The following is a 27331-nucleotide window of genomic DNA, read 5'->3' as shown; positions in this document are numbered from 1 at the left end:
GAAACTGACGTGGAAACTTGAAGGTAGGCCTCATGGGATCCTGGGCCATCAGAGAACAGCTGTGACTCACAAACTGGCTTCCTGTTTGAAGATGTGAGCCTTTTCCCAACTGTGTTCCCATCATTGTGCCGCCATCCTCCCTCAGACCCTCATCCGAGTCTAAGGAGTATTAGACACGCAAGCTCCAAAGCTGCTTTGCCAAACAAAGACAACCTGCCTCGGGTGTTTTGTTACAGTAACTCTCAACTGGCTAACACACCCACCTACCTGTCCTTGCTTAGGAAAAGGGCCAGGACCTAAATACTAGAGTCCACCCTGTCCTGCCTGTCACTCTTCCCAGGCACCAGCCATCCCTTCTGCTTTCTTTATGGTGGGAACACGACAGGAACCAGGCTTTCCAGAAGCCAGCAGGATGATACCTGTCTTTGCTTTGCAGCCTGTACTCTGGGATCTGCCCCTCCCTAAAGATCCCTCATGAACACCTTCTCTAAGGTCCCACCACCACCCCACCATCCCCCTACCCCCGAGATCGTTGGGTACTGGTGGAGATTTGCAGGCTCCATTACTGCAAACACTGTGGGGAGCTGCCTGCCCTGGGCCTCACCTCACCCCGCTAGTTGATGAACAGAGTCCTCATCCTGAGTCTTCCCCATTCTCCTTGACCTTCTGCAGTTTCCCTTGGCCACTCTAGGCGGTTGCCCCCCGGGGGCTTCATCTTCGCTGTCCCTGCACCCGTGTGGCTCCATCTCCTCCAACATCTCCTTGGAAAGAAGCCAGAACTGACCACCCGTGTAGATCAGCTCTCTCCCTCTCTCCCTAGGGTCCACATTCCCACCTGCCCCAGGAGTCTAGAAGAAGCTGGTGACATGAGGACCAGTGTCCCCCACTCCTTCCAAAACCTGACCAATCGTGGCAACGCTCGTGCTGGGAAAGGGGGCAGTAATTCTGGTGCAGTGTGTTCCAAGGGGGACAGGAGTCCATTTGTTGACACTCCTGACTTGGAATTGTGAATGCATTCTCAGAGGGTAAAAATTAACCAGCACCAGCCATGAGAGTGTTATGTTTGTGCTCTTGCTGGTGGTCCCAGCGAGCTCCTCATACAGATCAGAAAAGCTGCCTCCTCCCAGCGACTCTGGGGCCTCCAGCGCCATTCAAGGGAGCCAAACCCGAGCAAGTGAGGCTCTGCCTTATTCCCTCCAAATCTCGGCTGAGGTAACCCTGTGTAATTGCACTCATAGATCATAAGTGCTGGCATGTGGTTCCCAGACTGAACCATTTATCCAAATTAAAACCATTCTCCTGAAACAAAGTCAGACCCTTTTAATTGAAAATAAAACTGAGCAGCCCTAAAGGTGCTTGTTTGGGCTCTCCCCCCCCCCCCGCCCCCACCCTCCTCTCCTCTCCTCTCCTCTCTCTCTCTCCTCCTCCCTCCCCTCTCTTCCTCTCCCCTCTCTCTTCCTCTCCCCTCTCTCTTCCTCCTCTCCTCTCTCTCTTTCTTCCATCTCTCTCCCCCTCCCCTCTCTGTCTCTCTCTCCTGTCTGTCTCCTCTAGTTCTCTCTCTCTCTCTCTCTCTCTCTCTCTCTCTCTCTCTCTCTCTCTCTCAGTCTCTCTCTCTCAGTCTCTCTCTCCTCTCTCCCCTCTCACTGTCTCTTTCTCCCCCTCCCCTCTCTCTGTCTCTCCTCTCTCTCTTTTTCTCCCCTCTCTCTCCCCCTCCCCTTCTCTGTCTCTCTCTCTGTCTCTCTCCCCCTCTCCCCTTTCTCTCTCCCCCTCTCTCCCCTCTCTCTGTCTCTCTCTCCTCTCTCCCCCTCTCTGTCTCTCTCCTCTCTCCCCTTTCTCTGTCTCTCTCTCCTCTCTCCCCTTTCTCTGTCTCTCTCTCCTCTCTCTCCTTTCTCTGTCTCTCTCTCCTCTCTCCCCTCTCTCTCCCTGTCTCTCCTCTCTCTCAATGAAAGTCATTCTTCCCTCTTTCTCATCCCATCAATCACCAAGTTTACACAATCTGTCAGAGCAGCTTGGCGAGAGGCCTCCTGGTCCCCTTCCTGCAGGCCTGGGTTACCCTGTGGATGCCAACCAAGAGCTTGAGGACAGTGGGTAGACTCTGAGAAGCCAGTGGTCATTCAGGGTTTTAGCTGCAGTTTGTCCAGGGCAAGGAACTCTGAGGAGCAGCGGTTGCTTCTGGATGTCTAACAGAAGAACAGAAAGCAGGGACAGCAGGCCAATGTCCGCAGTAGCATTCTCTCTCATCACCTAAAGGTGGAAGCAGTTTTCGTGCCATTACCTGACAACTGGACCCGTAAGACAGGGTGGATCCACAATGGAGCACTGCTAAGCCTGAAGAAGGAAGGAATGGAGGGAGAGAAGGAAGGAGGGAAGGAAGGAAAGCTGAAGAAATGCACTATAACACAGATGATCCTTCAAGGCATTATGCTATGGGGAATAAGCCAGTCACAGAAATGCTGGGTGGTTCCACTCACAGGAGGACCACAGGACAGTCCAACTCATGGAGACAAAAAGAAGAACGGCAGTGGCCAGTAACTAGGGGAGAGAAACGGGGCTAATGTCGTTTTTGCAAGATGCAGAGTTCTGGAGACCCACGGTGCAGATGGTTGCACAGCTGGGAAGCACTGAGCTACACACTTTTAATGGTTAAAACGTTAACATTTACATCTCATGGGGTTTCTCACAACAACAAAGCGAGTTTCAGTTCTTTTACCTCAACCCATTAGAAAGCTTCCCGGGAACATGGCTAGCTCTGATCTGCCCCGGAATCTACGTGCAAAGATACACACCAGTCAGGAGCAGCAGACAAACAGCTAAGCCCCAGTAACTACGGTACACGCGCCAAGCGTCAACAGCAGTCCTGTTTACGCAGCTATTTTCAGATTGGAAACCGCTTCAGCTGCTATACGGTGCTTTTCAATGCAGGATATCAAATAGAACACATCGAAGGAGCTGAGCTCGGTCAATTCAAAAGGTACAGGAAACACGAGGCTCCCACAGACTCCGGAGCTGCTGTGACTTGCATCTTAAGCATCCCTACAAGGGCCCACCCAACGTGTTAAAGGGTCTCCGGTCTCCAGACTGTGGCGCTGTTAGGAGCTGGTAGAACCTTCCGGAGACTGAGGTGAGGAAGTGAGGTCACGAGGGGTGTGTCCTGGAAGGGGGATATTGGGACCCTTTGGGGACCCTTTCTCTTTGGCTGTTTCCAGGTTACCAGAAGGGAACACCCCACCATGATCCTGCTCCCCGGCCACACAGGCCTAAAAGCAAAGAAGCCAACTGACCATGGGCCAAACTCTGCGACAGCATAATCCCAAATAAAATGCCCCTCCCTGGCACAGATGTCCTTGGGTGTGTTGTCACAATGACAGACAGCTGACTGACAGAGGACAGTGAACTAGCTTCCTTAGCATTTTTCTAACCTTACCAAAGTCACATTTTACAGAAACTTATCAAAAAAAAAAAAAAAAAGAAAGAAAAAAGAAAAAAGAAAAAAAGAAAAGAAAAGAAAAAAAAGCAGCTAGAAAACAAAAACACAGCCAGCCATTACCTCAAGAGTAAAACTCAGGACAACACATTCCCAACCAGCCCCCCCAGTGCCCGCCCAGCCCCCACCTGTACACAAAGCCTGCCTTTCCTCTACTCCTGAGCACCTGATTCTACAGGTGTCTCTGGAGGAGTCAAACTGGACACTCCTGCCTCCCTCGTCTGTCACTCTGACCTCCCTGTGCAAAGCAGTCTCCCCTTCCAGACAGGGATCTGACAACACACCCCAAACCAGGAAGCCCTTCCAGCAGCAAGCAGGGTGCTTTTCAGGCCCATTTGGCACAGGGAATTTAGCAGGACCCAAGGAGTACTGGACCCGAGGCCAGCAAGCACCAAGAGCCACAGTCACACAGGACCCTGGCCTGCCTGGGGTGCCTGGACTTCAGGAGATAGCTGCTGAAGGCTGGGGTTTTACTTCAGGTTTCCGAGGTGCCAGAGGCTGTTTAGTTCCCTGTGCACTTTTCTGATCGACTTTCAAAATGGCCAGTACAGTGTGGGTGAGGAAGGAAGCCTCTAAGGAAGGTGATGGATTACCAAAGTAGAGAGGAACGCCAGGACCAGGCCGAGGGAGGCCTTTGTTCTGGAAGGAATGTGCACAGGCTCAGACACCCTGGCGAATGGCCCAGTGTGGCCCCAGGGCTGCCTGCCCGCCCGCCTGCCGGCAGGCCAGATGTGGGCCTGCACAGTTTATGGTGGGCCCACAGTGAGGCTGCAAACTGCAGCTGTGCTCCAAAGTAATGAGGAGAGCCAGGATTCCTGAACCCTCTGGCGGGAAATAACAGGCTCCTGTGAGCCTGGAGCAGCCCGGGCTCTCCTGTAAAAAGAGAAGCAACCTACAAGGCCCTGCCCACAATTCCAGAGTGATTTCTTTTTATCTCCCAACTACTGGATTCTGATACATTAAAAACATCGGGACTTGGTCCCTGTTTCTCATAACAGTTCCATTAAAAAAAAAAAAAAAAAAACTCCACACAAGGGCTGGGGAGATGGCTCAGTCATCAAGGCACTCGCTTTTGCAAGGGATCTGAGTTCTGTTCCAGTCCCCACACTGTGGCTCACAACCTCATGGCTGTGGCAAGCACATGGTGCACATAAATACATGCTGGCAAACACTCATACATAAAAAAATAAAAATAGGTATTTTAGAATAAGTAAATAAATACAATCTACACATGAGGCATCACATCACACAGTCTGGTAGGGAGGCAATACTTTCATCTCTGTGGAAGTATCCCCTGATCTATGGAGTGTGGCTTGCCTCTCAGTCATCAGCAGGCACCTGGGTTAAAGCTTCCTGGACCCTCCTTGGGCAGCTGTGATCAGAATTTCCAAAGATATCTTCTAATACCTTTGAAACAGAAACAAGGCCAGGCTGGATGGGTGTGAGGCTGTGATTATCTCTCTCCAAAGAGAAAAGGAAGAGGAAGAGCCAGTAACTTAATGTGCCATAATTAGAGCTGAAAGGAAGGAAGAGAAGATGTAAGGAAAAGCTGGCCTTGGTGTCCGAGGAAGCAGCTGGAAGCGGAGTTCTGGCATGAGCAGCTGAGCCAGGCTGGTCCATTCAAACAGGGTGAGGCAGCCCTCCCAGGGGCTGAGGAAGTCCCTCCTCTGAGCCAGCACACCAAGAACTGCAGACACTGGACTCTTGGGGAACGTACCATTCCACGGTGTGGGCAGATTACTGACACTCACTAACACTTGCTGTCTCTTCTAGAAAATGGAGGAAATCAGCACAGAAAAGCAGACTGTGGGCAGAGGGAGAACCCAGCATAAGCCACAAACACTGAGGGATGAGGCATGCCCCAGCGTGGGGTGGATACAGAGATAAAGGTCCAAAATCTGTTGGCTGATGCCTCTAAAGATCCTGAACCATCCTGGATAGGTACTTCACAGGGGAAACTTTTCCAGATCACTGGCTAACTCTTTCAGCATAATCTTTTACTAAAGTTACCCATTTGAGACAAAACACATTAAAGGTAGCTTACTACTCTCTCTTTAAATGATCAATATATCTTTTAGGAATCTATAGATCATTATAATAATCTTCAAGAATTGCTACTTTGGCCAGGCGGTGGTGGCGCACACCTTTAATCCCAGCATTCAGGAAGCAGAGGCAGGTGGATCTCTGTGAGTTCGAGACCAGCCTGGTCTCCAAAGCGAGTTCCAGAAAGGTGCAGAGCTACACAGAGAAACCCTGTCTCGAAAAACCAAAAAAAAAAAAAAAAAAAAAAAAATAGAATTGCTACTTTGGGCCGGCAAGATGGCTCAGCAGGTAAGAGTGTTTGCCTGGTGACCTGAGATCAGTCCCTGGAACCCACATGGTGGAAGAGGAGAACTGACTTCACCAAGCTGCCCACTGGCCTTCCCACACAAGCCACGAAACACATGGGTATGCACACGCTCACACGTGCGCACACACGCGCGCACGCACACACCTCATACAGAATAAGTAAGTAAGCAAATAAATAAATGTAAAAAGTTAAAAAAAAGAACAACGTCCCCCTTCCTGACACACTGGCGAATCCTGGGGCCTACTAACTTGTGCTATCTTTCATCTCCTAAGCAAGATGGCCCCAATCGTTGATTCCCTTTCTTCACTGGCTTCCTCATGTGTGGTAAATTTAGGCAGACCCCACTGGGCATCTGTGCTACCACATGAGGAACCCTAAACACGGCTATGCTGGGGACAGGTACAACGTAGGAACCAGAACCAGGAATGGTAGTCCATGTCTGTAATTCCAGCTCTTTGGGAGGCCACGGCGGCAGAATCATCGAGAACCCAAGGCCACTTGAGCTATGTAGCAAGATCCCACCTCAAGAAATAAATGAAAACAAAAATAGGTGCCTTAGACATTCTCTGAGAACGCAGTGAGCCATGCAACAGTTTGTGCCACAGGAAGACCTGACACAGACACTGAGGACCACCCCGGGGAGTCTGAGCTCAGCACATGTCCCTCGCCACAACAGCAAACATGCCCAAAACACTTGTGATGCAAAATCTTCAAAAGAAAGTTCCAAGAAACTTGGGAATGTGTGCCTTCTACTTTTACAAGAAACAGGAATCAAGAAAGTCAGTGTCGCTGTCCCCAAGCTACACTCAGCAAACTATACATGCATGGAACACAGGGGCAGATATGACAAAATAGGATCCCAAACTTGCGTTCGCTCTAAGAGAATGGATGCATGCATCTTGTCTTGTACTTTGTTTAATTTCTACTGTAGTCCTGGTGATTGAACCCAGGCTCTCACGGGCTACACAAGTGCTCCACCAAAAGATACACTCTGTCCTTGGGGGGTTGGAAATGAAGTTCATACTTCTCCTCACCCACAGCAAGGAATTTAAGCACTACTTCCACATGGAGACTCCAATGGGGATATATCTGCTTCACTATGTGCGTTAGAAGTAACTGCGCTCTGGCTGATAATACTCTCTACACTCTGAGAAGCAAAGGGTGGCTGGCTATCAGTTAACTAAATACCCGCTTAAAAGCACCTAACCTGATCCCCTTATTCTAGACAAGCAGAAATGGCAGCAGAGGACTCTGAGTAGATGAGGCTCACTCTATGTCACTAGGTCACTGTTAGCAGGTTTCTTTCTAGGTGAGCTGAAGACCCACCTGTTCCCCGTTGCTTTTCAAGGTCCTACAAGAAGGAGGGCCAGGGTCAGTGCACGTTTTAAAGAACTTTTGCCTCGACCCAACATGTCCATCCAAACCCACCAGACTCCACGCAGCCGCTAAACAAGAAAACATACGGTAAGCAGTCTATCGGAGCCCCTGTGTGGAGTCATTGGCAAGGATGCAGCTGAGGCACTCAGTGGGCAATACCTCTGACCACCTGGTAGGTGGCATGGTCCTATAAAGAGCATTCTGTTTGCAAAGAGAAAAACCAAGAGCTTTTGCTAGTAGCACCCAGCCCTCCCCATGACCAAGTTCAAACACAAAGTCAGCACAGACTTCCCTGGCACGTATCCTTCTCTTACAGCAGACTGATCCTAAGCAAGAAACTGCAAAGCCAGGGACAGGTCACCAGCAGACAGACCACTAGTAGCTCCAGGGCCTTTGAAATTTACTTGTAAATTTTCCTCTTCTTGTGTCCTGGGCAGACAGAAGCCATGACTGCCAAACAGAGGCTCAAATCTCTGCCTCCTTTGGTACCTTCCACTCCATCTTCTTGTGTCATGGCTTCCTTCCCAGGTTATAGCTATGGCACATGCAACAACTCCTTTAGCACCTCCTGTAGCATAGTAACATAGTTTGACCTTGTGAACTTCAGCTATGGAGTCAACACTTGCAAGTAACTCAGTTTCAAAGCACAGCAGGCCAGAGAGACACTTTGTAAAAGCTAATCAGTTTGCATTCAGAAGCATGGCTCCCCGAAGCAACCACTTTTCTGTCTTCTTAGTTCGTATCTTATGGTTCATATCTTATGGTTTGTAGAGAAATAACTCAGCTGCGGCCCCCAATAGCTTTAGCAGCCTCGGCAGGGGAGCTGGCCTCAGTGGAGGAAGCGCTCTCTGAATAAGCGTTCAAATCCAATTGACAGAGGAGCAGTGGCGGCCCACCCGCAGGAGGGGGAGCATAGAGCCCAGGCGCGCTCTCCCATAATCCCAGCCACCCTACCACACCTCAACATCATGAGCAGGACACTTGGCACTTCTTTGCCCATGTGCAAAATGGTGTGATAATCCCACTTCCGTCTTTTTTTCCAAGAGTCACTTAGGTGAAATAAAATGAATTTTCACGCAAAGAGTTTAGTACACTTCAGCCCTCAGTCTTTATGACCCTTCTATCACTAGGGGGGGGGGGCGGGTCACCATGACTTTGTCTGAGGTATGGCTTCTTGCCAATTACCCCAGTTAGTTCCCCCAGGACCCAGCAAATGCACCTCCTTGAGCAACCCCCCCCCACACACACACATATAGACACTCTGTATGTAATACCCTCACTCCAACTCCAGGCCTGGCCTCCTCCAGCTGCAGACGACCCCACCCCTTTCCCGGCCCTCAAGGTCTCAGCACAGAAAAGCCTTTCTTAATACTTGTTGATTGATTTGCAAATATAACCTCATAGGCCCCAAAGAGGGAGGCACCAGACTCACAAGGACACTCGAATCTCATTTGAAAGGCAAAGAACTAAAAACACTTTTTAAAAAGAATGAATACGAACAGACTAAAGCCTCAAGGAAATGTACCAAAATGTCAAACGAGTCAGCCCTGATGGGCTATACAGTATTAAGACAGTGACTTCTGTATTCCTAGTTTGGAGTGTGTCTTTAAAGTTCCATTTGGGGCGGGAAGTACACCTCAGAAAACAAAAGTTGGAGTGGGCTGTGACAAAGCCCGGGGCGTCCCAGTCAGTTATGATCACCCTCGTCAGTTCGGTCCGCCGGCCTCACGCCCCAGAGGGAACTTTTTGTGTTCAGTCACGCTCGAGTCCGGATCACCTGCTGGCACCGGCCAGAATGCCAGTGGGGGAAGGAAGGCGTTCAGGGTCTCTTCCCGCAGCATGGATTCTCAAGTCAGTTCAAACGAACGTCCTCTGGGGCAGAATACAGCACTGTACAGAGACCCCGGGGTCCGGGACCCTCCCTCTTACTTGTCAGCTACAGCGCCCGCGTGCCAGGAGGCACGTGCCACAGGTGGCCCCCAGGCCTGCGCCTGCACCCGGACTCCAATGGGTGGGAAAAGGCGCGATGGGACCCCTGCCTCCCAAGCAAGCGAAAGGAAAGCAAAAGAGGCGCACGGGGCACTTGCCTGGAAAGGGCGGGAGTAAAGTCCTGAGATATCCCTTTGCAGCCCCAAGCGGCTCTCCGTCGCCCCGTCCCCAACTGTCTCAGGGAGCAAAGTCCGCTGGGCCGAAGTGGTGATAGAGCTGCTCCGCCCCCGCCCGCCTAGCACGGCGCCCGGCGCCGCGGCCCGGACCCTACCAGCCCGCGCCCCAGCCGCGTCCCAAGCCCTGCTCAGCTCTGGCAAGCCAGCCCGCGCCGCGTCCTTTCCCGGGGACTTGGCTGAGCCCCAGTCCCCGGATCGCCGCAGATCCCGTGGCCATCCCGAGTCCTGGGTCCCGAATGCCTTTCCCGGGTGCCCCCCGCGCCCTGTCCCCGCACCCTCAACTGTCTCTGTGCCCAGATCTGGTGCCTGCTTGTCTGCGTCCCAGCTCTAAGACCCCCCCACTCCCAGGCTCTGAAACTCAAGCGGGGCCCCAAACAAAGAGTGTGGCGGCGCGTGGCCGCCCCTGCCCTGCTCCCGGCCCGGGTACCTGGGCGAACCCGCAGCGCGGTCCGGCGGGGCGATGGCCGAAGCGAGGCTGGGCTCCGAGCTGCTCGCGGGCGGGCCCGTCCTCCTGGCTGGCGGCCCGCGTCCGCCGCAGGGCCCCCTCGAGGCGGCTCGGGCAATCGCCACGGACCGCCCGCTCACCGGGTCCCTGCCGGTCACCTGGTCTCATCACCCTAACAATGTCCTGCGCTTCCAGGGGCTGTATCCCCCCCGCAGGGTTCCAGAGCAGGATGAGCTCTTAAAACACCCTCCGACCTCACTGGCCTCCCTAAGCACCTCGGGGGCTCCAGTATTCTAAAGGCTCATCAGTTCCAAGTGCACCTGGAGAGGGAGGTTCGAGTCCCATTCCTGCAAAACCAGTTTATTCTTTCATTCAGTGTGCCTAAGTGTTATGCCTGCCGGGAGAAAGACCTACAGTACTTTTCTGTGGCTTATTACCTAGCGGGGGCTGCGCGTACATAGAGCAGCACTCTTTACAGGGCAGCTCAGAATGCTTCAACAGCCCCTGCAAGGTCCTAAATTCACCCAAGGGCGGAGGCGGGGGATGACTAGAAGTCGCTTGACTTTTAAAGCAAACCTAACAGGAGAGAGCAAGGTTGAGGCAAGCCAGAAACACAGAAGAAAGAAGATCCCCTGAACAACCTTTCTCAGATGAGGCCACACCAACAGACTGTCCCTGTCCATCCCTAAGATTCAGATGGCTGGGCCTCTGTCCCAGTTTTCCCATTGTGAACTATAGGGAAGAGACAACATGCTATTTTACAGTTTCTCTAAAACTTATACAGAATGAGAAATGCATTACATCTCCTTGGAGTTCACAAAGGAATTTCCATCAGTTTTAAGTGGATACAAGTAGCTCTTGATATCTCTGGTACTGTTCCGGGAACATGCTTAGGGTAGCCTTACAAAAGAGGGCAAAAATTGTATCTCCCTGGCACAGCAACTCTCTGAGAGTCCTACCTGGGCCAGCTAAGGGCACTACCTGATGCCAAGGTAGCAGAACTGTCCTTCTTGCCCTATTGTGCCTTCAAGGAAAACCAGGCATGTCAGGAATGGTGGAAAAGCAGAGCAGGGAAAATTACACCTGGTAATTAATTCTGTTTTCAGTGCAGTCTTCAGAAACATTGAAGCCCTGGATCCACAGCCAGCCTGCCAAACACCATTTCTTCATTGAGAATCTGGAGCCTGGGCCACACTGTTTACCCTCCCGCAGGCAAAGATGTATAAGACCTTCATGGTTTGGGAAGGCTATGCCTACCCCTGAAGCTCTGGGAAATAGCAACATGGGGAGAAGAATCTGGTCACTAGTTCCCTGAGGCAAAAGCTTCCTGGAGACTGAGCCACCGGCCCTGTGGAATGAAGCAGGTATTTCCCTGCCTCTAGGAGTCCAAGGGGTCATGGACGAGGCACAGAGTGCTTGGAAATGAGTCTTTAGAGGGGGATAGGGAAGTGGTCACATTCATCCTGCCACACATGGGGGTGAGGCAGGGACTGTTACTTTGCCCTTTGAACTGGTAAGGAAACACCCCGAAATCCTACTTACCTTGACAAAGGTAAACCAACTGATAGGGATCAAAGCATTATGAGGTTAGGACCCCAGACTATGCAGATTCTGTGCTATGCTCTCAGGCTTTTACCAGCGGCATGCTCACTCTATCCCTCCTGTGAGTCATTGGGTTGCCTTGCCTGATCCCTGCTGCCTGAAGGACTCCGTGAATTAACTCCACAAGGTGTTAAGACCACTCCTGATAAGGACTAGTGCTGAAAGGGTGTGTGATAGCGCAGAATGAGGAAGACTCCAGGCAAGCCTGGGGTTCTCCATCCCTCTGGCAGGAGTGTTTCCTAAGCTCTCTCTACTCTGTTACCCTTATCCAAAATAAAGAGTCCCTGCCCCCTGTCCCTGCCCCTCACTGCTGGGGTAGTTCCAGGGGGAGGGTGGATACCCTAACTAGACCCTTGTTTCTGGAACAGTGAAGTGAGGGCCAGTGCATGTAATGTCCATTCTTACATTCAATATTAGTGCTTAAAAAAAAAATTGTAAAGAGAAGCTGGACTATGGTATCCCTGAGTACTCCATGTCAGGCTGCCAGGCTGTCTGGCAGCTCCCTAGTTCCTGCATCTTGTCTACAGATTGAACAAAGGAACCTCAGGATGCATAGCCTGGGCCCGGCCTATCCAGAGCTAAGCACCATGGGGCCTTCCTGCTTCATGTGTCATGACTTTGAATTTTCAAAATCTTTTTTTTTTTAAAAAAGCAATTATCAGCAAAAGAGACCGTGTGTTTTTTCTCTCCCATGCTTAGCCCTCCAAAAATATCTCAGATTTGAAAACAAAAATGTCAAACCAACTTCTAAAGAAAAGCCTGCCAAGATGGCCCCTCCCTGCCAGTTCCCCCAGCAGGGCAGAGGGCTGGTAAGGCTGGAACCACTGTGGTATTCCTTCCATTCTCAGCCCTCCTCTGCAACCTCCTTGACTCTTCCCAACTGGAGTCTGGAATCTTCTTAGTAATTTTGTCTCTGCTGTGAGGACTGTCCTTAAGGTGATGAAAGCCTGATCATTTTTATCCTTAGATTGATGACTTAGATATTTTCCTTCCTGCTTCCCCTTTTCACTGAAAATGAATGTTTTCCGAAGACCCAGGAAACAAACACGAGGCATCTGCATTGCCCGCGGTGCTGTGAGGCAATCAGGGTTTGAGTGTGAACACACACCAGTACTCTGTCTTAAGATGTGGTATCCCCTCAGAAGTTCACGGAACACTCACCCTTTCTTCTCTTCCTTCCTTCTGTTTTTCCAAACATGCAAATCCTCACCCCCAACTAGATAGCACAAGCTTCACACTGGCCAGCCCCAAGCAGGGTCATCTCACTTTTGTTTATTATTTAATTTAGATTTTTTTTTTTGAAACAGCACCTTACAGTGTAGCCCATACTGTTCTCAAACTCATAATCCTCTTGCCTCTGCCTCCCAAGAGACATTTTTCACAGATGTGAAATATGTGGTGATATATTGTGTATCAAATAAAGCTTGCCTGAGGATGAGAGCACACAGCTAGCCACTAGATTAAACATAGAGGCCAGGCAGTGTTGGCACACACCTTTAATCCTAGCACTCAGGAGGCAGAGATTCATCTGGATCTCTGTGAGTTCAAAGCCACTCTGAACTATATGAGATTGGTTCAGTCTAGGAGAGAAACAGAGCCAGGCAGTGGTGGTACACACCTTTAATCACAGCACTTGGGAATCACACGCCTTTAATCCCAGCACTTGAGATCTCATGCCTTTGCTACCAGTATTTGGGAAGCACACAGGCCTTTAATCCCAGCACTAGGAAGGAAGTGATATGGTCGGGTAGAGAAGAGTATATAAGGCATGAGGAGACAGGAACTCAAAACTTTTTCAGCTGAAGACTCATAGGCTTTCAGTCAGAGGATTCATGGAGTTAGGATCTTCCTTCCATTCGGCCTCAGGACTCAGTAGTGGTGAGAAGTTTCTCTAGTGGCTTGTTCCTTTGTCTCTCTGATCTTTCAGCATTTACCCCAATATCTGGCTCCAGGTTTTTATTATTAAGACCTATTAGATTTCATGCAACAATGAAAAACTACAGCCTGGTCCAGAACTTACCTACATTGTGGTCTAGAACTTCCTACAACAAATCTATGGCCAGTTGTATGTATAAACCTGAAAAGGATAATGGATGCACAGACTGCTGGGCAAACATTATTTAGGAGCATGAAGGTGTTCCAAGTGCACATTGGTGTTTGGATGAGTACAGTGAATAAAGATGGCCTTCCCCAATACTGTTGAGCATCCTCTAGTCCTGTGAGGGCTGAGGAGAAAAAAAGGAGAGCAAATAAATGTTCTCTCTTCTTAAGCTTGTAAATTCATGTTGTCCTGCCCTTGAACAGACTGCTTCTGGCTCTTAGGCCTTCAGCCTGAGGCTGAACAGCACCACAGCTTCCCTGGCTCTGCAGCTTTCGGGCAGCAGATGGTAGGGCTTCTTGGCCTCCATAGCCTAACCCCAGCCGGACTCTGTAAGAGCCTGTCTTATATATAAACTCTTTTGGTTCTATTTCCTGGGAAGCCTTGTGGATGTGGTACCATATTCCCTAAGCACACACAAATGAGACAACATCTGCAACATGGATACTGGCAGACAGATGCAGGCTCGGGTCTTGGTGTAGCAAATCAGTTTTCCTGGGAACTGGGCTTTGCTCTTCTCTGTGAATGGTGAGTGGTGAGTTTATCCAATAAACCTGCATGAAGTTATTGTCCTGAGACAGCCCTATAAGGCCCTCTGTTCCTGGATAGCCACAGGCAAAAAAAAAACAGAGCCTGAATGCCTGAATGGAGTCACCGTGAGTCACACTGGACGAATCTGAGATCTCAGACTCTTCCTGCTGGAGGAGCCTTCAGGCTCCAACATGGCACCCCTGATCAATGCTCATTACCTTGGTTTGACAACTTCCAGTGTCCAGTTTTGTGAAAAATCAGACCATTCAACGAGTGTGAGTTGGCCTGTTGGGAAGGCCTTTCTAAGGAAGCTGCTTCTAATCCTTTGATGACTGTAGATCAGCCAAGGAGGAGTACTGGGGAAAGATCCATCAAGCAGCAGGCTAAGGAGCCTGCCTTTGCTGGGTAGACATTGTGTAGAGAGTATGGTTGGAAGACAGAAAATGCATATTGCATGAGAAGGGACCTGCCTACAGGTATGATGCGGGCACTGCGCCTGTGCCAGGGAGGGAGGATGAGTCCAGAAGGATTTGGAATAGGAATAAAGAATTAGCACCCGTGGGAGCCTACTGGAAACCTGGGCTGTAGGCTACATGACTCAGGACCTTGCAAGACGCATGTAAGGGCCAGGCAGCAGTATTGCTAAACTCATCACTTTTAATCCAGGTAGAGTGAGGATCCTGGAGCCATATCATAGCCACCTCTGGTTTTTCTAATTCTCCTGTGGTGCTGGCGATGGAACCCAGGGTCTCGGACATACTGGGTAGGTAGGTAAGCCTTATACTCCTGAGCTTCCTTTTTCTAGTCTGTAAAAGGAAGTTGCTAAAAACTCAAGCCCGGGGAATGGGTTTGAGTCCCAGGAGCCCTTAGGAGTGGCCCTAATGCAGAGAAAGCTCAGGCTGTGGAACTGTGTAGAAGTGCATGGGCCCATGGGCCTTGGAGACTGGCTGGAGGTAGAAAAGTGTACTGCTCCTCTACAGTGACTCTGATAATGATCACTGGCCCCGCAGCATCTGGAACCTTGGTAGGCCTTGTTTGACACTATCTAGAAACACAGAGCCAAGCAGCCAGATGGTGAGCTAGGGGCTTTGTGGCTTTAATTCCATGTTTATATTTAAACAGGTATGAGTTAGACAAGGGGACATTATTTTATGTTCTTTTAGTAGCTTCCCACCAAGAGCTTGAAAGTGCTTTCCTGTTAAATGAGTATGGAGGACTTAGCCTTCCTGTAAGAAGAAAGTCTGCTCAGCAGATTAGCCTGTTTGTCTTGTCTTTCATTCTTTCCCCCTTTCTGTGACTCTCTTTGGACCCGCTTATTCCAGAAAACTCTATGAGAGAACCACTCAGCTGGCTCCCCATCCACCTGAGGTTGATTGACATTGCACTAACAGAATCTTTTTGACCTCCATAGCTCCTTTCAAAGTCAAATCAATATTCTGCTTCAGGTGTGGATTCCAAACCCCAAAGATCATCAGCATCACTTTGGAGACAGGAAGGCTATACATTCAGACTTCCATCCCGCATCCTCTGAACTCCCAATCTGAGTCCAGGAAGGAGTTCTCAGGATTTTTTTTGTAACATCCACATTACAAATCTGTGTGTTTAGGAGACTTGGTTACCCCTGTGCATTCCTTATTAGCCTGAGACGCTGTTACTATTAAAGACTGTCTGGTGCAAGAATTTAGCTGAATATCTTTCCAGTAGTTTCTAAGGGAAGAATTTGGATCTGCTGCAGGTTGGTTCTTAGATTTCCCCAAGATCCAGTCAGGCCCTGAAGGGTACACCTCAGCTTTGGAGACCAAACAGATTCCTACGGTCTGAGAGGCAACCAAAAGCACTAAACACAAGACATGCTCCTTTCAGAGACTTTGAAGGCATGCCAGGACACCTCCGTCTTCTACACACAAAGCAGAGGCTTTCTCCCATTACCAGCCCATGTTGTTTGTATCAAGAACACACCACTATCATACCACTCCCGCTCATGCCTCCACCTCCCTCGTCTCTGCCTCAGTGGCCTCTGGATCCCACTGGGTCCCACGATGAATAAGCAGTGGTCTCCAAAGCTGTCAAGCAGCACCCAAGAAACCCCCGGTCCTCCAAGACGGCCTCTGAGTATGTGTGACTTACATTTTCACCATTGGAATCGTGCTCCCATATGTCCATCGCTAACTTAAAACATTATTTTATTGTGTGAGCATGAATGTATGGAAATCAGAGGTCAAAACTGTGGAGCTGGCTCTCTCCTCCTACCTTTACATTGGTTCTGGGTTGAACTCAGGTCTCCAGGCACCTCTACCGCTCAGCCATCTTGTTGGCTTCCCAGTGTTAACCTACAAACTCTGAAACACACTCTTCACCCCCCACCCAAGCACACACATGCATGTACACACACACACACACACACACACACACACACACACACACACACAACCTTGCCCTGTCTACTCAGGCCCTCCAGCTCCCTGGCATAGACTGGGAGGTTGAGTGTGATGGGCTGCAGCTGTTGGCATGACTCCTTTTACTTATGTTTTTAACACAGCATCCATTTCCTAGAAATGACACGATGAGCAAATAAACACCCAGCTACATTACCATTTTCCTTCCATTTTCCAATTCTTGAGAGTCCAGTGTGATGAAACACAGAAATTCCAGCTTCCCTCTTTTAGCCCCCATTTCCCCTCCCTATTCAAAGCCTCAAACTAATCAAGAATACCAGGCACCTACCAAATGCCCACCTCCCTTCATAACAGTCTAAATCCAGGCTTTCCCTCGACTCCCAGAGCAAGCTGGACCAAGACAAAAGAACAGAAACCTAGCAGGCCACAGCGTGCCTGTGCAAAACACACACACACACACACACACACACACACACACACACACACACACACGCAGACAGACACACACACACACCTTTGGATGGTTTGCCTGCTGCCACTGGTCTCTTACAAGCCCGGCTACTTGATTCAAGCTCCTGGAAAATCTTGATGATTAAAAGTAAACTTTCCTCCTAGCCTTGCAGGCTTTCAGGATTTGTGTCAAGTGGAGACTTCTCATTCTGCAACCCAAGCTCTGGCAAATGATACACAAACCACAGTCTGCTAGAGTCTGCCTGTGCATCAAGACCTTCATAATCCTATTCACAGAACCCAATGAAGGGAGGGATCTGTAGGTGTGGAAGCTGCCAAAATGCCCTGTCTCCCTGGCTCACTAGCATCTGTATTCATCACCCTTAGCCCTCACCCTTCCCCATGGCTTAGTATGAGTTGAAGCCTTCTAAGCTGAATATGCGACTTATAGGTAGGAATGGCAGTTTGCCTTTTCAATATCAGGGTCTTGTATTAGTTTGGCAGACTGTAGGTTCTATGTACAGTGAAGGATGGGTAGGTTGGTGAAAGATTCTACCCTTTAGAGAAGAGAAGAAAACAGGTTTATTTAGTGCAGGGTACCGAGAGCAGAGGGCCTGAAAGTAACGGAAGAACCAGCATATGGTGATGGGCTATGACAGAGTCTCTGCTTTCAAGGAGCCCTCATGTGGTGAGGGTGGGCATTATAGAGTTCCTGCCACACAGATGGAGGAAGCTGTTGTAGTGGATTGTAGTTCTTCTTCTTTGGCCACACCATTCTGCTGTTCCATTGGGACGGAACAGAATGTGTCTTTTCTGTTCCATAGACACTTTCCGGGCCAGGTTTTAATCTCTTTCTGGTCTCTCAATCATGCCTTTCCCTCGGCACTATTTTAAAAGTCTGGAAACCACTTCTCCACGGCTCCACTGGTGTGAGTCACAGACGGGGAAACTGGAGTTCCAGGGCAAGGGACCTGCTAGATCTAGATCACTCCTAGATCTTTCTCCAGGTAGAGTCAAGTCCTTTGTCACACTCGGTTCTCTCCTGCCCAAGTTTCTGGCTACATCCCGAAGGCCCAGCTGGGGGGTCAAAAATTTACTGTGGATGGCCCTGGTCTCATTCACCCCATTTAAGCAGCATGAAATCACAGGGTCCCATTCTAAATAACGTTCTACTCAGAGAAACATAGTGAACTGCAGAGAACTGTCCTTGAGTTCCCTTGTTATAACCTGAAACTGCTGCCTGGAAAACCAAAAAAAGGCTAAAGAGGCTGTAACACAACACTACAGATGACAATGTTAACATCCCCTCAAGGCGAAGGGGGAAAGGTAGAGATGATTTTCCACGGCAGTTTCGGGGCTGCCCCACATTGCTCAACACCAAGGGGTGTGATGTGTATGGGGACTAGCATGGAGTGCTGTCACCTCTCCTCAGGACATAAGGCCACTGCCTAAGGCCATGTGCACACACATGGGGGCATTTAAATATTCCTTCCTGTGTTTAGCTGGCAGACCTTTCCATGGCAGGAGGGGATGACCCATGAGAAAGGAACTTGACAGGGAGCTGGCTGACACCGAGAGACATGTGGGGACGCTGATGGTTAGGTTTTGGCCAACTTGACACAACTTGGGATCATCTGGGAAGAGACAACGTTAATTGAGGCCATCAGATCGCCTGTAGGCAAATCTGTTTGATTAATGATTGGTGAAGAAAGGCCCAGCCCACTGTGATGAGTGCCGGCCCTGGCAAGGTAGTCGTCAGTCCTGGATGGTATAATAAAGCAAGCCATGGCGGGCAAGCCGTAAGCCGACTTCTTCCATGGTCTCTTCTTTAGTTCCTGCCTCCAGGTTCCTGCTGGAGTTCCTGCCCAGGCTCCCCTCAGAGACAGATTGTGAAGGGAAATGTAAACCCCCTCCCCCTCCAAGTTGATTTTGTTAAGTGTTTTATCACAGCTGTAGAAAGGAAAGCAAGGCTGGGACGTCCCCACAGAAACAGCCAGAAACAGATACTTCTCCGGACCTCTACCTGAATACATCTTGCTCATTGCATCAGAGTCTGCACCTTCCAGTTAAAGCCCCAGGAAGAATTCCTTACAGAGGCACTCTCTGGTGACAAACACTTCCCTGACCTGCAGCAAAGCTGACTAGCTGTGACCCTTTGGCCTCTGCTCTTTAACCTTGTCCAGGGAAGGAATCGGGTAGGACGTGGATTGCTTGAGTCACGTAAGAGGTGGCGGGATTTGAGCAGGGAACCAGACAGAGGCTATGGAACAGATGAGTGGGACTCGGTTGGCGAAGCTTCATGCATCTGTGGCTTTGGAGATTGTCATGTTCAGGTTTTTGGTTTTGGTTTGTTAGATTTTTGATTTTTAGAGACAGAGTTTCTCTGTGAAGCAGTCCTGGCTGTCCTGGAATTCACTCTGTAGACCAGACTGGCCTCGAACACACAGTCAACAGAGAGATCCACCTACCTCTGCCTCCTGAGTGCTGAGATTAAAGACATGTGCCACCACCTCCTGACTGTTATATTTAGTTTTAACTGTCAACTTAGCACAGTCTAAAATCTTCTCTGAGAGAGGAGTCTCCATTGAGTGGTTGCCCAGATCAGATTGGTCAGTGTGCATGTCTCCGGGGGATTGCCTTGATTGCTAATGTAGGAGGGCCCAGCCCACCACGGGTGGTGCCATGCTCTGGGCCCTTGGTTCTGGGCTGTATGCCAAGGCTAGCTAAACATACACCTCTTAGCCAGCCAGCAAGAAACATTCCACCATGGTTTCTGCTTTCAGTACCTACATGAATCCCTGTCTTCACTTCCCTCCATGGTGGACTTTAACATGGAAGTGTAAGCCAAATAAACCCTTTCACCCCTAAGTTGCTTTGGGGCATGGTGTTTGCCATGGCAACAGAATGAACTATGAGAGGCCAAGCTGAGGCAGTATGCTGTTTCCACTACATGTCCCAGAAAAACGAGCAGGGACAGACTGGAAAATGAGAGAGGGTCTTGACACACAGTCAGCTACACCCGTGTCTGTGCACCGTGTGGCCCATGACCTCCATGGGCACAGCTTTGACACTTGTGTGTCAGAATTAAGCTGTTTCCCCAGGGCTCCATTCTACCCTCCAGAAGAATGAGGTCATTTCCAGCTCTGGACCTTACCTTGATGAAACAAAGGCTCAGTCCCCAGGAATACACCAGAGATTCAGGGACAGAGAATGTTCACAGTCCCTAATGACCAGAAATGTAACGATCGAGGAACATTTCCAAGGACACACTTCGATTGGGAGTAGTCTGCAGGTTTAAAGATGTTAACTCCTCTATCCTCTTAAAAGCCTGATATGGAGTTCAATGAGGATGCTCCCTCCAAAATTCATGTTGAAACCCAACCTTGCAGTGGATTGAGAAGCATGGTCTTTGGGGATGAGAGTCATAAGAGCTCCAACACTGTGCATGGGATCAGCTGCTCTTAGGTTGTAGTCGAAGGATTGCAGGCCCTTCTCACCCATCTTGTCCGCTCTGTCTTGGGAAAGATCAGGGATCAGGTAACACTTGGGAAGCGGAGACCAGGCTCCCTCCAGTCTAAGTTTCTGTTCTTGATAGACGATGCTGCCTTAAGTGTTTTGTTCCGCAGCACCCATGAAGTAGGTGCTATTACTGTCTAATGTTTGCCAGGGATCAGGAAGACTGAACTCAGCCAGCACAGCTTTGGAATGATAGGCTTAAAATAATAGCTTCTGGCTGGAGAAATAGCTCAGTACTTAACAGCACTGGCTGCTCTTGCAGTGGACACAGGTTCCGTTCTCAGCACCTAGGCGGTGGCTCACAACTGTCTGTAATTCCAGTTCTGGGGTATTTAGGTCCTCTTCAGGCAATGTGTGCATGTGGGGTACATGAAGGCAAAACTCATAGATGTAAGATAAAAGTAAAAGTTTTTTTTTTTAAAAAAAGATAGCTTCAAATATGTATTTTAACTATTTTGTAATCACGTGTATGTGTATATCTAAATGCATATGCGTAAGTACTTGCTCTTAACTGCTGAGCCTTTTCTCCACTCCCTTCAAAGGATTTTCTTCGTGGGAGAAGATTATGCCTAAACTATTCAAAAGTGGGCAGAAAAGGCATGTTTGCATATATTGAAAATACGGCCCTGCATGGTGGTACACACCTTTACTCTCAGCACTCAAAAGGCAGAGGCAGGCAGAGCTCTGTGAGTTTGAAGCCCCCTGGTCTACGTAGTGAGTATCAGGCCAGCCAAGATATGTAGTGAGACCCTATATCAAACAAAATCAAACAACAAAAACATACTGAGAAGGAATCTTAGAAGCAGACCAGAGGCTCCTAGTGATAACAGGCTTGGCCCCTTATGTGTGGATGGTTACAGACAATTGTTTATCTCACAATAGGCTTTTCTTCGATTCTCAAGTATTCCACCATGAGCTTATATACTTTTTGCAACGAGAAAAGGATACGTAATACTTGTCCCTGTTTCTAAGCACTCTGTGATGGCAGCATTGGCCTCTTGTCTTCTGATTGTCTCACAGTATAGACCATGAGCTCTAGCTCCTACCATCCCCAGAAAACTTCCCCAGCTCCCACTCAGTGAACTTTGGGTGCTGTTTCCAAGCAAAGCCAATTTCATTTCTCCAAACAACAGTGACACGAAGCAGCTTTTTCACCCTGGTCAGTTCTTGCCACATATTTGGGATGCCAAGATTCTTTTAAATAGTGTGGAAAGTCCCAACAACCAGCCTGGATGTCAACTTCTGAGTAAATAATTTCTCTTGCCAACATTCCTTTCTGGGGTGAGCCTTCCAACTTTTCACATTATGCTGTCTGTAACTTCTGCACAGCGTCGGGCCCTGTGGTAAGCAGCATACAGCCTGCACCCACATGGGCCATGAAGGATGCTGGGTCCAGATTCCTTCAGAGCATCTTGATTTCCTGTTGAGAGGTGGTAGCTGCTGCAGGTAGTGAACTACTGGAGCGAAAGAGGCCCTACTTCAGAGACAGAACAGCAAAATCAAGGCGATCCTCCAGCGACGAGCTCACTTCCTTTTGTGTTGCTGCCTGTACATGGGTGGAAGGTAAAGGTGAATCTCCGTGTAGCTCCCCCTCACTCATGGAATACAGCAGCCCTCTGTCACCTATGCTGTGGTGGATGGAAAGAGATGATTCCAATTTTTTTTTTTTGTTTTTTTTTTGTTTTTTGTTTTTTGTTTTTCGAGACAGGGTTTCTCTGTGTAGCTTTGCACCTTTCCTGGGACTCACTTGGTAGCCCAGGCTGGCCTCGAACTCACAGAGATCCGCCTGGCTCTGCCTCCCGAGTGTACCACCACCGCCCGGCTTTTTTTTTTTTTTTTTTTTTTTGAGCTGAGGATTGAACCCAGGGCCTTGCGCTTGCTAGGCAAGCACTCTACCACTGAGCTAAATCCCCAACCCCCTAATTTTTTTTTTTTTTTTTTTTTTTTGAGACAGTGTTTCTCTGAGTGACTGACTGCCCTGGCTGTCCTGGAACTCACTATTGTAGACTGCCTTGAACTTACAGAGATCTGCTTGTTTCTGCCTCTCTAGTGCAGGGAATAAAGCCGTGTGCCACCACCACCCAGCATGAATTCCAAATACTAAGCGTCAAGAAAACTCTCTTCTTTGCCCAGCTAGTACCTATAATAAAATTATATAAGGAACTGGGCATGGCGGCATGTGCCTATAAGACCGGAGGAGTGCCTGAGGCAGAAGAATCTGGAATGTAAGGCCAGCCTGAGATACCTACCAAGTACCTGCCTCAAGGGAGGGGGCAGCTGGATTGGCAAGTGACCCAATGTAGCTTTGTATGGGTGGTCTGGGGAGTTCAGGGGATGCCTATTCAGTGAGGAGGAGGAAAAGACCACTGGAGGTTGGAAGCTATAGGGTAAGTCAGTCAAAATTTGGAAAGTGAAGGGTGCTCTGGAGTCTTGATGGAGTCAGAGGAGACAAAAGACTTAGAGAAGACTATCCAGAGCAGTACAGTGTGGGGTGACTTATCTTGATTTCTGTCTGGTGGTGGGGGGTTTTAGTGCTTTGACTGAGCATGGGCAAGCCCGAGGCACCAGCAGTGACTTACCACAACTGTCTGTGGCCAATGCCTGTGGGTAAATTGCATCTCTGATTAAAGCAGGGTTAGGCAGGCTACCAGGTTTCTACCCAGGTTTCATTTGCCTGTCATATGCTTATTAACTTTTTAAATGTATACACACAGTACTTCATTCAGAAAAAAAAAAAATATTACGTAGTACAGTACAGTCAGCTGGCTTGTATCACCCCAAAGTCAAAGATTCAGTTTCTCACTTCAGTACTTCCCCTGGGTGTCTGAGTGTAAGATTATTTTAGTTAGTTTGTTTATTGTTTGAGACAGGCTCTTACAGCCCAGGCTGTCCTGGAACTTGCTGTTTAGACCTGACTAGCCTCTCATTCAATCTTCCTGCCTCGGGCTACCAAGAGCTTAGTATGTGCGACCAAGCCCGGCTAGTTAAGATCTTTAAAGGGGTCATTAAAGGTAAATAGGTCATTAGAGTGTTTCTGGTTAGACCTTTCATTATTGTGACAAAATATCTCACATAACTTCAGGGGGAGAATTGTGTCTACCCACAGTTTCAGAGACTTCAGACTGTCAGAGCAGCAGGATAAAATAATACTTCAGTTCAGGGCAGAGAGAACACAGCTAGCCTAAAGGAGAGGCCATGCAGATGCAAACAGCAGGCTGAGACACAGAGCGGAGCTGCCAGAGTTCTCTGGAGCTGGCATCCTGACACCATGTGCCCAGACATGGACATGGAACTTCAGGGTTTAGTGTTCCCCACGTGATCTTTGGTCTGATCTTTCCTCAGTGTCCCCCTAGCCCACCTCTCAGAATGGAGCTGTTTATGCCATGCCACTGTATGTCGAAAGTATGGAACTTGCCTTTTTACTTTTACAGGTGGCTCATAGCTAGGAGTTGCCTTGGGTGTCAGAGGACACTTTGACTTTGGGCTTTTCTACTCAACATGTTGGAACTTAACATTTCTCAGCCTTTTTGTTCTGAGCAAGAGAATCATATGGAAGCATTGACATGACAGGACTCGTGGGGATGGACCGAATTCGTTTTGCATTGAGGTGGACGTGAGACTTCAGGGGTGAGGGCTGGACTGTTAGGGTTTAAGAGGATGTGTTCTGCTGTTAAGTTGACAAGAGATGGGCTCGTGATAGCAAATCCTTTCTCCATCTTACAACTCTTTTTTTTTGTTTGTTTGTTTTTCAAGACAGGGTCTATGTAGCCCTGGCTATCCTCTGCAGACAAGGATGGCCTCCAACTCACAGACATCCACCTGCCTAGGCCACTTGAGTGCTGGGATTAATGGCGTGAGCCACCACACCCAACTGTGAACCTTTTTTTCTTGAGATAGGGTCACCTGGATGTCAGGCTGCCTTCAAACTCTCTATGGAATCAAAGATGACTTTTAACTTCTAATTCTACCTCCTGAGTACTGGGATTACAGGCATGTGTACCATGCCCTGTATTTGTGATTCTGCAAATTTAACCAAGGGCTCTGTGCGTGCTAGGCAAGCACTCTACCAACCAAGCTTTACCCCTAATCCATGATGATTCACCTGACTGTCAACTTGACCAGACTGATAAACACCTATGAGATTAATAACGTGGATCTGTGGTGTGCCTGTGAAGGCATCTGCAGAAATAATTCGATCATGAGATTGCTAACATAGGGACTTCACCATCTGAATAGACAGCTGAGAGGTGAGAAAACTGTGGAAGGTGGAGCCTGGCTAGAGGAAACCAACCACTGCGTGTGTGTGTGTGTGTGTGTGTGGTGTGTGTGTGTGTCCGTCCGTCCGTCCGTCCGTCCATGTGTCTATCCTTGGTCTCCACCTGTTCCATCTCTGAGTTGGCCCGATGCCAGTTGCTCAATCACCACCACCTGACTCCTCCACCTAACTCCACCCCACTCCACTACCACCACTGAACCCCTCACTTCCCTACCCTATTCTACCACAGCCCACTCTGCCACTACTCCCACCACCCCCACTCTACCATCCCACCCCTCCCTATCCACCCACATCACCCCACCATCCCACGCTACCATCACCTCATTCCACCATACCCCACCACCCCACCCCGCCCCAGCCATTAATGGACCGAAATCTCAGACTGGGAGAAAAAGAAATCTTTCCTCCGTTAAGTTGCTTATACCAGGCATTTTACAAAAAGTATGAATAATGTAAGCTGAGCCCTAATCAAACCTCAGGGATATCCTGAAAATGAGAGGAGATGAGGATACCCACCGAAGACGGCCATGAGAGAGCATAGGCAGAGGCAGCCAAGGAGAAGCCAATCCTACCGACACGTTGACTGTGAACTTCCAGTGAGAGGCTCAATTTTCTGTTGTGAAGCCACCGAGTGCATGATCTTTTCTTATGACAGTCTAGTCAATTAAACATGAAGCAAGACACAATACACATTACTTCTCAGTCTCTCTGTTGTACTCTGCTCCCACCTGGAGCCCCTCATTTTACAGCCATGGTCCATGGCCTATGGACCTATGCTGAGATACAAGGTGTATACCACCATGTGATCACAGCACTTGTCATTTTGAAGAACTCTTGTTCCAAGCTGAAGGCCCTCAATTCATCTGCTCCATGCATGCCTTTGAGTGACCTACCCAAGAAGTATATTGCCGATCATGTGATCTTAGAATGAAATCACAGATGACCTGGAGAAGTTCACTGTGCCCTTGAGGAAAGCCCTTAGCTTTCCTGATTGTCTATAGATAGTTAGCCTTGAGGGGGAGATCAGATCAACTGGGTACATGTGAAATCTTTATCTGGATGCCTTACTGGTGACCAAAAGAATGTTACCCTCAGGACACGCACACACAGGGAGCACTGGATATATCTTATGTGGGGCCAAGTTTCCTTTAAAGATTGGTCAGGAAGCAGCTCCATTCTTGGTGAGAAAGGCTGCTCCAGGGAGTCCTCAAAGCAATGGGGACAGAGTGTGGGGTTGGAGGAGTGGGGCAATGGGACAGTCAGGGTATGGGGGAGCAGCTGGGGGCCAGCAGCACCTCCCTCTGGCACAGACCTGTCATCTGTCATCCTATGATTCATGCCCTCAGGAGCCCTGGTCGCTGCTTCAGGCACGTCTATATTTATACACCCAGAAAAGCAATGTGTGGTCTCTCCTGAACACTTGGGTGATGTCGCAACAGCGGAAAGTTGGGAAGCGGGTTTCGATCTCCTCACTGGGGGCTGTTTATGAAGAAGTCTGTTGCAGGCTCCTGTCCCTAAGCAGTGTCTCTTTCTGCTAGACCAGTCTCGGCATACTCCCAAGGCCCAGCCTCCTGTTGTCTTCCTGGAAGCAAGGCAGACCCAAGCTGGTAACGCTCAGCCTGGCAGCTCTCCGCAGCACTGCTCTGGACACTTCTTCGAGACTGAGCCCCTCTGTCCCGAGGACACACAGCTGTGTGGCTTGTCTCACCAGCCTGCCTGGGACCAGCGCTTTCGAAGGGGCTCCTCCCCAGGAGGAAGGGTGCTAGCCATGTCCTTCTCCTCTAACTTCTTGATGTTCTGAGACCTTACAGCAGCATCAGGCATAGTTCTAAGCACATCCTGAGCTACAGGAAGGACAAGCCACCGCCACACCACAGCGGAGGCTGAATACAGATGGCAGGGTCTGTTGGCAGAGAAACCAGGACCACGGTACAGACATTTGAAAGTTTGTGCTTTAAAAGGAGGATTCTCTTGTTTGTATCTTAGTATCTCATGGGGGGGAGGTGGTATCGATGGGTTAGAAATCAGTTGTTAGAGGACGATGGCTTTCTCAAGAGACAAGTGTCCCTAAGCATTCGGATGAAGAAGGGGAGGATTAGGGGACTTCAGCTGATCTGTGAGACATGACACTGGCCCAGGGATGTTCCCCAGCAGCAAGCTATCTTGGTCTCATCTGGGCCACTGCAACCAATTCCTAAGATACACAGGAGCCTCCTTCCTCTCTCTCTGTTGGCAAGATGGAGACCACAAACATTGCCCACCTCCCCGGTGCACAAGTTAGCTTTAGGGTAGGTCCAGGGACATAGATGAATGTAACATACTGTTCCAGTTTCATTGTTCTGTTCCTAAAAGCAAGCCAGAGAGGGAACAGTCTACTCTGCTTACATTTCCAGGTCACAATTTATCACTGAGGGATGGGAGGGCAGGAACTCAAGCAGGAACTGAAACAGAAACCCTGGAGGAAACCCACTTGTTAGCCTATTCTTTGGCTCACTCACAGGCTCGTGTTCTGCTAGTTTTCTTATATAGCCCAGGCCCACATCAATCATCCATCGAAGCAATGCCCACAGGCCAGTCTGACCTGAGTAGATCTTCCGTCGAGGTCCCCTCTTCCCAGGTGACTCAGGCTTTGCCAAGTTAC

At 49.3% G+C, this 27331-nt stretch overlaps 1 protein-coding gene across 2 annotated transcripts in view; it reads right to left on the bottom strand.

The window, feature by feature from the left end:
* Nucleotides 1-9901, bottom strand: part of Tns3 (tensin 3) — a 245001-nt gene extending 235100 nt beyond the window's left edge. For both annotated transcript variants that reach the window (XM_028890993.1, XM_028890995.1), the window contains exon 1: nucleotides 9804-9901. The gene's annotated coding sequence lies outside the window, so the exon portion shown is untranslated. The remainder of the gene's footprint in view (nucleotides 1-9803) is intronic.
* Nucleotides 9902-27331: the final 17430 nt, after the last annotated feature.

This window comes from Peromyscus leucopus, chromosome 10 (assembly GCF_004664715.2).
Source record: "Peromyscus leucopus breed LL Stock chromosome 10, UCI_PerLeu_2.1, whole genome shotgun sequence".
In the NCBI taxonomy this organism is placed as follows: Eukaryota; Metazoa; Chordata; class Mammalia; order Rodentia; family Cricetidae; genus Peromyscus; species Peromyscus leucopus.
This window is presented reverse-complemented; position numbering and strand designations above follow the sequence as displayed.